The sequence below is a fragment of the Homarus americanus genome, unplaced genomic scaffold (assembly GCF_018991925.1).
Source record: "Homarus americanus isolate GMGI-L3 unplaced genomic scaffold, GMGI_Hamer_2.0 scaffold35282, whole genome shotgun sequence".
NCBI lineage: Eukaryota > Metazoa > Arthropoda > Malacostraca > Decapoda > Nephropidae > Homarus > Homarus americanus.
Window position 1 is genome coordinate 1 of NW_024723472.1, and position 9,368 is coordinate 9,368.

General features: G+C 52.6%; 1 non-coding gene across 1 annotated transcript; it reads right to left on the reverse strand.

Moving 5' to 3' along the window:
• Nucleotides 1–3,243: 3,243 nt before the first annotated feature.
• Nucleotides 3,244–5,092, reverse strand: LOC121863475. The gene has a single exon (XR_006088403.1). It is a non-coding gene; the product is annotated as a small subunit ribosomal RNA (ribosomal RNA).
• Between the last annotated feature and the right edge of the window lie 4,276 nt (nt 5,093–9,368).

The following is a 9,368-nucleotide window of genomic DNA, read 5'->3' on the forward strand; positions in this document are numbered from 1 at the left end:
CCGCCAGGTTTTCTGGGGTCGTCGCCTCGAGCTGACGGAAAGATGTCCAAACTTGATCATTTAGAGGAAGTAAAAGTCGTAACAAGGTTTCCGTAGGTGAACCTGCGGAAGGATCATTAACAGAGAGAAAGAGAACGGGGCGCTCTTAAAACTACTAATACTCTCCTGATTTGGGCGGTCTCGGGCTCTGCTCTGGCAACTCCAGCAGCGAAAGAGGACAATCCCGGCCCCCGCACCAAAAATAGGTACCACCACGCTGTAGGTGGACCACACTCGGGCGAGAGCGCGAAGACCGGAGGAGGAGGACGGACGGGGCTTTGGACGGCTGCCCGTCCGTTCCTTACTACCGGCGAATAAGCTTCTTGACCCAAAAAGAGTGAAATTCAAGTGTCAAAAAACAACAACAAGCCGTCCGGCCAAACCCAAACCACAAACTTGGGCTATGTCTGTCAAACCCTTTCATTGAGACTCGACCTGTGATGGTTAGTCGCAAAAAGACCAAATGGCAAATACACAACTCTTAACGGGGGATCACTCGGCTCGTGGGTCGATGAAGACCGCAGCAAACTGCGTGTCGGTATGTGAATCGCAAGAATACCAGATACATCAACAAGTTGAACGGCGATATTGCGCGGCGGCAGCCATATGAGCTTGTCGCCGCCACTCTCGAGGGTCGGAAATATACATCCATCGGTTGCTGCGAAGTTCGGTGCCTGCTGACTGTCTCCCCGACACGAGGGTAACCCGAACCGAGCTTCCGTTTGTTTAATCGCCGCGCTTTGCGCGAGGCGTGCCCTTAAAAACAAGCAAGCCTATCACTAGCAAGTCCATGGACTTGGCGCACCCACATTCAACCACAACAAAGCGACAGTTGTCGCCCGCAAATAACTGGAGGCGGCGCTTTTGCCTGCTGTCCACAGAGACACGAATGGCCGTCGGCCGCTCATGGCTGATGCTGCATGTTCTAAGAGGCACTCCATCCCACGAAGAGGAAACGAAACCGGTCGGATATCTTTTAAGTAAGCCCCGCCGGAATTTCGTCTATCACCTCGAAAAGAGTGCTTGGCATGCATTGCAGTGGAACCTAAATTGATGAGTGCGCCTGGGCCCGCAGTCTACCATGTAGTGGTGCAGGCAGAGATGAGAATGCTTGGGTGACGCCGTGCTCTTCCTCACGCTCCTCCACCCTCTCCCACGGTCAGACGCGGTGTGGGCGTTCTCTTTGAGAGTTCGCCACGAGTCCACGTCTATCTCATGACTGGGAGGGAGGCAGGGGGAGTTCTCTAAACGCGTTAAAGACGCAGGTTATACCAACGGCGCTCGATAGAGCACTAGTTCTGGTGCCGGTGCCGTCACGCCACCATTGGTGACTCTCGCCTTTCTCCGGATAAATGGCGCTACCAAGCGTGTGCGTGGAACGAAAGAGGTCAAAGTTTAAGGCAAAGGTGCGCCGAGTAAGGGCGGGCAATGGGTCAGATATGACATTAAAACCAAAGGCACTGCGAGATGTTCTGCCGGAACACTTTTCCGTCATTAGGCTTACCACTCAATGAGCGAACGAGTCAGGTGGAGTGCTGGGCGTCATGTCACTGGTACCCCGACAAGCCCCCTCAAACCTTCCTGCCTTGTGGCCAAATGGTGGTGAAGAAAGTTTCTGTGTGGTTGCTTCCGTCAGGTTGGGGAACCACCCCCATATGATGATGAGACCGCCATCGCACCCCTGTAGTAGGAGAGCTACCCGCCAAATTGCCACATTAATAAGCTGTGGAGGAAAAGAAAACCAACAGGGTTCCCTTAGTAAGGAAGGGGACTGAACCAAAAAGTCTGAGCGATAAACCCCATATGCCCCTGGGCACCAGGGGGTTGTGTTTCATAACCACACGTCCACACCGCCAAGTCAAGCTTGAAAGTCGCCACTGCCTAGGCGGAAAGACAGGCCCGTATGGCGGCGCCCAGGAGGGTACAGATGGGACGGTCGGAAAGGGCCTCTAGAGCCGGAGCTTGCGCAGCCCAAAGCAGGTGGTAAACCCCATCTAAGGCTAAATATGACCACGAATTATAGCGAACAAGTACCGGAGGGTGCTGAAAAGAATCCTTTGAAGAGAGAGTTCAAGAGCACGTGAAACCGTTAAGAGCCAAACGGTGAAACCGAAGGTCGAACTAACAGATCGTCACGGCCGTCGGCTGGTGGTGTTGCACCGAGCGACTCCAAAATGCTTGGCGCCCCCACCACACGCTGCGTCGGCGGGCGATTTCGCCCTAGTAGGTCAACAACCTGCCGGGACGCCAACGCCCGGTCACCTGGTACTCGCCGCCGACTCTCCCAGCCTGCCTGGGGAGACCTGCGCGACGGGGGAACCACCGTGTCCTGGCTGTCCGGCGACGTCGTCGAAGACTGCCGCCGCCGCGGGGCGGTTTTTTCTCACAGTGCAAATGTCGATGATCCACCCACCATTCCTGAAACACGGACCAAGCGAGTCAACACGCGTCAACCCTGCCTACAAACCCAAAGGCGAAACAAGTGACGGGCGCCCTGCACGTAACAGCTCTCCAGCGCCTCGGTCTATCCCTCGACCGGCTGCCTTGCGGTTCTCGCCCACGCCGCCACAAGCGGAGATACTTTCCGCCCTGACTGCGGAGGCCGCCAGGCGATGGTTTGTTTAACCCTCGCGGAGGGGGCGCAGGCCCGACTCGCCAAGACGCTACAGTTGTGTCCTGCCCCGAAGCTGCCGCCGTAAACGGCGGAGGCGACCGGCAGGCTCGCCCGGCAACCGCAATACCATGAGCAGGCGGCGTTGGGGACCCAACAGAAAAACTCTGGTGGAGGTCGATCCCCCGTTAAGAGTTGTGTATTTGCCATTTGGTCTTTTTGCGACTAACCATCACAGGTCGAGTCTCAATGAAAGGGTTTGACAGACATAGCCCAAGTTTGTGGTTTGGGTTTGGCCGGACGGCTTGTTGTTGTTTTTTGACACTTGAATTTCACTCTTTTTGGGTCAAGAGGCTTATTCGCCGGTAGTAAGGAACGGACGGGCAGCCGTCCAAAGCCCCGTCCGTCCTCCTCCTCCGGTCTTCGCGCTCTCGCCCGAGTGTGGTCCACCTACAGCGTGGTGGTACCTATTTTTGGTGCGGGGGCCGGGATTGTCCTCTTTCGCTGCTGGAGTTGCCAGAGCAGAGCCCGAGACCGCCCAAATCAGGAGAGTAGTAGTAGTTTTAAGAGCGCCCCGTTCTCTTTCTCTCTGTTAATGATCCTTCCGCAGGTTCACCTACGGAAACCTTGTTACGACTTTTACTTCCTCTAAATGATCAAGTTTGGACATCTTTCCGTCAGCTCGAGGCGACGACCCCAGAAAACCCTCGCGGGCAACGGGGCCGACAATCCAAGAGCGCCAGTCCGAAGGCCTCACTAAATCATTCAATCGGTAGTAGCGACGGGCGGTGTGTACAAAGGGCAGGGACGTAGTCAGCGCAAGCTGATGACTTGCACTTACTGGGAATTCCTCGTTCATGGGAAACAATTGCAAGCCCCAATCCCTATCAAGAAAGGCTTTGAACGGGTTACCCGCTCCTCTCGGAGGGGGAAAACTCGTTGATCCCTTCAGTGTAGCGCGCGTGCGCCCAGAACATCTAAGGGCATCACAGACCTGTTATTGCTCAATCTCGTGCGGCTAGAATTGCCGCTTATCCTCTAAGAAGAAGTTGCGAACTGGACACCATTTTCTGGAGATCCGTCGACTACTTAGTAGGCCAGAGTCTCGTTCGTTATCGGAATTAACCAGACAAATCGCTCCACCAACTAAGAACGGCCATGCACCACCACCCACCGAATCGAGAAAGAGCTCTCAATCTGTCAATCCTTCCGGTGTCTGGGCCTGGTGAGGTTTCCGTGTTGAGTCAAATTAAGCCGCAGGCTCCACTCCTGGTGGTGCCCTTCCGTCAATTCCTTTAAGTTTCAGCTTTGCAACCATACTTCCCCGGAACCCAAAGACTTTGGTTTCCCGGAAGCTGCCCGCCGGGTCATGGGAATAACGCCGGCGGATCGCTAGTTGGCATCGTTTATGGTTAGAACTAGGGCGGTATCTGATCGCCTTCGAACCTCTAACTTTCGTTCTTGATTAATGAAAACATCCTTGGCAAATGCTTTCGCAGTAGTTCGTCTTGCGACGGTCCAAGAATTTCACCTCTAGCGTCAAATACGATGCCCCCGCCTGTTCCGATTAGTCATTACCTCTGGTTCCGAAAACCAACAAAATAGAACCGAGGTCCTATTCCATTATTCCATGCATCACCATTCGGGCCATTCAAATAGCCTGCTCTGAGCACTCTAATTTTTTCAAAGTAAACTCTCCGGCCACTCGGGACACTCGACAAAGAGCATCCCGTGCGAGCGGGGGGGCGTGACAGTAAACACCGGGCGGTGCACGTCAGTCCGGAACTGAGATCCAACTACGAGCTTTTTAACCGCAACAACTTTAATATACGCTATTGGAGCTGGAATTACCGCGGCTGCTGGCACCAGACTTGCCCTCCAATGGATACTCGTTAAAGGATTTAAAGTGTACTCATTCCGATTGCGAGGCCTCGGATGAGACTCACATCGTTATTTTTCGTCACTACCTCCCCGTGCCGGGAGTGGGTAATTTACGTGCCTGCTGCCTTCCTTAGATGTGGTAGCCGTTTCTCAGGCTCCCTCTCCGGAATCGAACCCTGATTCCCCGTTACCCGTTATAGCCATTGTAGGCGCATAACCTACAATCGAAAGCTGATAAGGCAGACACTTGAAAGAAGCGGCGCCGGTGCGGAGACCGTGCGCTCAGCCCGAAGTTATTCAGATTCACCACAGGTGGGTTACGGACCGGGGCCCGACCAGTTTTGAACTAATAAAAGCGCTCTTCCCTTGCGGTCAGAGACCAATTGCATGTATTAGCTCTAGAATTGCCACAGTTATCCAAGTAAGTGGGTTTACAGATCCAATGAAACATAGCTGATTTAATGAGCCATTCGCGGTTTCGCCTTAAATCGGCTTGTACTTACACATGCATGGCTTAATCTTTGAGACAAGCATATGACTACTGGCAGGATCAACCAGGTAGCTGCTGCTGTTGGCGGCGCCTATCACGGCGGCCAAAATAGTGAGATTGAGAGAGAGGCAGAAGACATTGGGCGAGGGACCGCGCGTTGGCCTTAGAGAAATAGCAAACCAGATGATCAGATCTAACTGCACCTTCTCTTGCTATCCTCGGCGCCGGCAGCGCCACCGTGTGTGCCAATCTCCTCCCTTATCCGCTCCTCTTTGCCCCAGCTCCAGCGAGGCAGCCGACATTGGGCGAGGGACCGCACGTTGGCGAATCTCCTCCCTTATCCGCTCCTCTTCTCTTTGCCCCAGCGAGGCAGAAGACATTGGGCGAGGGACCGCACGTTGGCCTTAGAGAAATAGCAAACCAGATGATCAGATCAAACTGCACCTTCTCTCGCTATCCTCGGCGCCGGCAGCGCCACCGTGTGTGCCAATCTCCTCCCTTATCCTCTCCTCTTCTCTTTGCCCCAGCGAGGCAGCCGACATTGGGCGAGGGACCGCACGTTGGCCTTAGAGAAATAGCAAACCAGATGATCAGATCAAACTGCACCTTCTCTTGCTATCCTCGGCGCCGGCAGCGCCACCGTGTGTGCCAATCTCCTCCCTTATCCGCTCCTCTCCTCTTTACCCAGCTCCAGCGAGGCAGCCGACATTGGGCGAGGGACCGCACGTTGGCCAATCTCCTCCCTTATCCGCTCCTCTTCTCTTCTCTTTGCCCCAGCGAGGCATAAGACATTAGCCCATCTCCTCCTCTCTCTCTTTCTCTTACTGTTTGTGGGGACGTGGGCTCATGAGCGCCATCGTCGCCCAATATTGGTTAGGTTGTGTATTTCACGGGTGGGAACCGCCATCATCGTTGTTAGGTGATGGGGTAACCCAACGTGTGCTTTGACGAGTTTTGGCTGCTAAACTCTCTTTTTAGTATACTCGGCTCCCAGACTGCGCCCTGGTCGTGTTGAACCATGAGCGTTGTCTATGCACATTTAGGGTAGCCGTTTGCGCGTGGAATAGTGCAATGAATCTCGGTCAAGAGACGGTTGGGCGCTGCATTGAAGGCCGGCACAGACGCGAAGACGGGGTGATCAGCCAACGCAAGTCCGCTAAGTTGGGCAGACAGCAAGGCGAAGGGGAGCCCCGTTCCGGACTGAAAGGCCGCAGCATATGCTGTGACGGAAACTAGTAGGGTGGCGACGTGTGCGCCGAGAGAGAGAGAGAGAGACGGAGTAAATAATGTCCAAACGGAAGAGAGACCTGGCAAGTGTAATTGATAGAGCGCGAGCCTACTCGCCATAAGCCCGCTCCACTGCCATTCCTCTGATCCAATGAGACTAAAATCTCTCTCCTCTCTTCTGCTCCAGCCATTGCAGGGCAGGGAAGCGACGGCAATTTTGGTTGTTGTTTTTGAATGCCGCGCTTTGCTTCGCAGAGGCGCCGAAGCGCTCCGCTGGGGGGCGGAAGATATTTCACACCGAATATGTGTGTGAAGGCACCCTCTCCCCTTAATATAGTGAAATAGTGCAATCCAGCATACAAGGTCGGACGATAGGACATTCACCGTACCGCACCTCGAGAGTGGATGTTGGGTAAGGTTAAAACCGGACTGTTCGCAGACAGCCGAATAACCCGGTTCCGGACTAATTGGTGGATGCAACATCATGATGATGCTGCTGCTGTCGCGGAAACCGCAGTGGCGACGTGAGAGAGTAATAATGTTCAATAGGGAGAGCGACCTGGCTAGTGTAATTGATAGATCGCGAGCCTACTCGCCATTAGCCCGCTCCACTGCCATTCCTCTGACCCAATGAGACTATTCTCTCTCTCGCTCTCCTTCTGCTCCAGCCATTGCAGGGCAGGGAGAGGAAATCGACGGCAATTTTGGTTGTTGTTTTTGAATGCCGCGTTTTGCTTCGCTGAGGCGCCGAAGCGCTCCGCTGGGGGGCGGAAGATATTTCACATCGAATATGTGTGTGAAGGCACCCTCTCCCCTTAATATAGTGAAATAGTGCAATCCAGCATACAAGAGCGGACGATAGGACAGTCACCGTACCGCACCTCGAGAGTGGAAGTTGTTTGATCGTTTGTTAGGCAAGGTTAAAACCTGACTGTTCGCGAACAGCCCGGTTCCGGACTTACAATAGACGCAACATCATGATGCTGCTGCTGTCGCGGAAACCGTGGTGGCGACGTGCGCGCCGAGAGAGTAATAATGTTCAATTGGGAGACAGACCTGGCTAGTGAAATTCATAGATCGCGCTCCACTGCCATTCCTCTGACCCCATGAGACTATTTTCTCTCTCTCTCTCTTCTTCTTCTGCTGCTGCTGCTGCTCCAGCCATTGCAGGGCAGGGAAGGGAAAGCGACGGCAACTTTGGTTGTTGTTTTTGAATGCCGCGCTTTGCTTCGCAGAGGCGCCGACGCGCTCCGCTGGGGGGCGGAAGATATTCCACACCTAATAGGTGTGAAGGCACCCTCTCTCTTAATATAGTGAAATAGTGCAATCTAGCATACAGAGCGGATTTATAGGACAAATACCAGATCAAGACTTTAGAGAGGTGTAGTTGTTTGATCGTTTGTTAGCAAGGTTAAACTCGACTGTTCGCGAACAGCCGAACAACTCCGGTTCCGACTTATAACAGACGCAACATCATGATGCTGTTGCTGTCGCGAAACCGCGGTATGCATGCAGCACGAGAGTAATAATGTTCAATTGGGAGACAGACCTGGCTAGTGAAATTCATAGATCGCGCTCCACCGCCATTTCTCCCTCTGACCCTATGAGACTATTTTCTCTTCTTCTCTGCTGCTGCTGCTCCAGCCATTGCAGTAGGGCAGGGAAGGGAAAGCGACGGCAACTTTTGGTTGTTGTTTTGAATGTCACATTATTTCGCAGAGGCGCCGGTTACTTCCGCTGGGGGCGGAAGATATTCCACACCGAATAGGGTGTGAAGGCAATTCCTCTCCTTATTATAGTGAAATAGTGCAATCCAGCATACAAGAGCGGACGAGTAGGACAGCCACCGCATCGCACTGAGAGTGCGGGAAGCTGTTTGATCGTTTGTTAGGCAATAAAACCCGACTGTTCGCGAACAGCCGAATAACCTGGTTCCGACTTACAATAGACGCAACATCATGATGCTGCTGTTGTCGCGGAAACCGTGGTGGCGACAGCAGCGTCGAGAGAGTAATAATGTTCAATTGGGAGACAGACCCATAGTGAAATTATAGGATCGCGCTTCCACTGCCATTCCTCTGACCCCATGAGACTATTTTTCTCTCTCTTCTGGGTTGCCACCCAGCCATTGCAGGGCAGGAAGGGAAAGCGACGGCAATTTTGGTTGTTGTTTTTTGAATGTCAAGGCTTATACTGGGCAGAGAGGCGCTGAAGGCCCGCTGGGGGCGGAAGATATTTCATAATCAATATGTGTATGGCACCTTCCTTAATATAGTGAAATAGTGCAATCGAACATACAGTGGCGGATTGCTTTTCATCACCGTCTCCCCACTCGTGTGTGTGCAGATTCTCGGATCATTTTGTAAAGTATGCTCGACTTTATTGACTTTGACGGTTCCCATTCGGGTGTGTTTCTGTAGTATGCTATCAAATCGACCTCGATTGATTTTGACGGCTCCCATTCGGGTGTGTTTCTGTAGTATGTTGAATAACCCACTTTATTGACTTTTGACGGTTCCCCATTCGGGTGCAAGCCAGTATGTTAGTTATTCGGGTGTGCAAGTTTCTGTAGTATGCTATCAACCGACTTCGATTGACTTGACGGTCTTCCTATCTGGTGTGCAAGTTTCTGTAGTATGCTATTAACACCTCCTCATTGATTTTGACGTGTCTCCTCATTCGGGTGTGTAAGTTTCTGTATGTTATTAAATCGACCCCTATTTGACTTTTCACTGTCTCCTCATTCGGGTGTGCAAGTTTCTGTAGTATGCTATTAAATCGATCTCGATTGGATTTTCACTGTCTCCCATTCGGGTGTGCAAGTTTCTGTAGTAGTGTTAACAAATCGACTCCTCGATGTCTCCACTTAGACTTGTCTCCCATTCGTGTGTAAAAGTTTCTGTAGTATGTTATCAAATCGACCCCCTCGATTGACTTGACGGCTCCCCATTCGTGCAAGTTTTCTGTAGTATGCTATTAAATCTGACCCCCGATTGACTTTGACTGTCTCTGCCCGTGTGTTCTCTGTATATGCACAACCGACTCCCCGATTGATTTTGACGGCCTCTATTCGGGTGTGGCAAGTTCTCTAGTATATGCTATCAAATCGACTCGATTCAC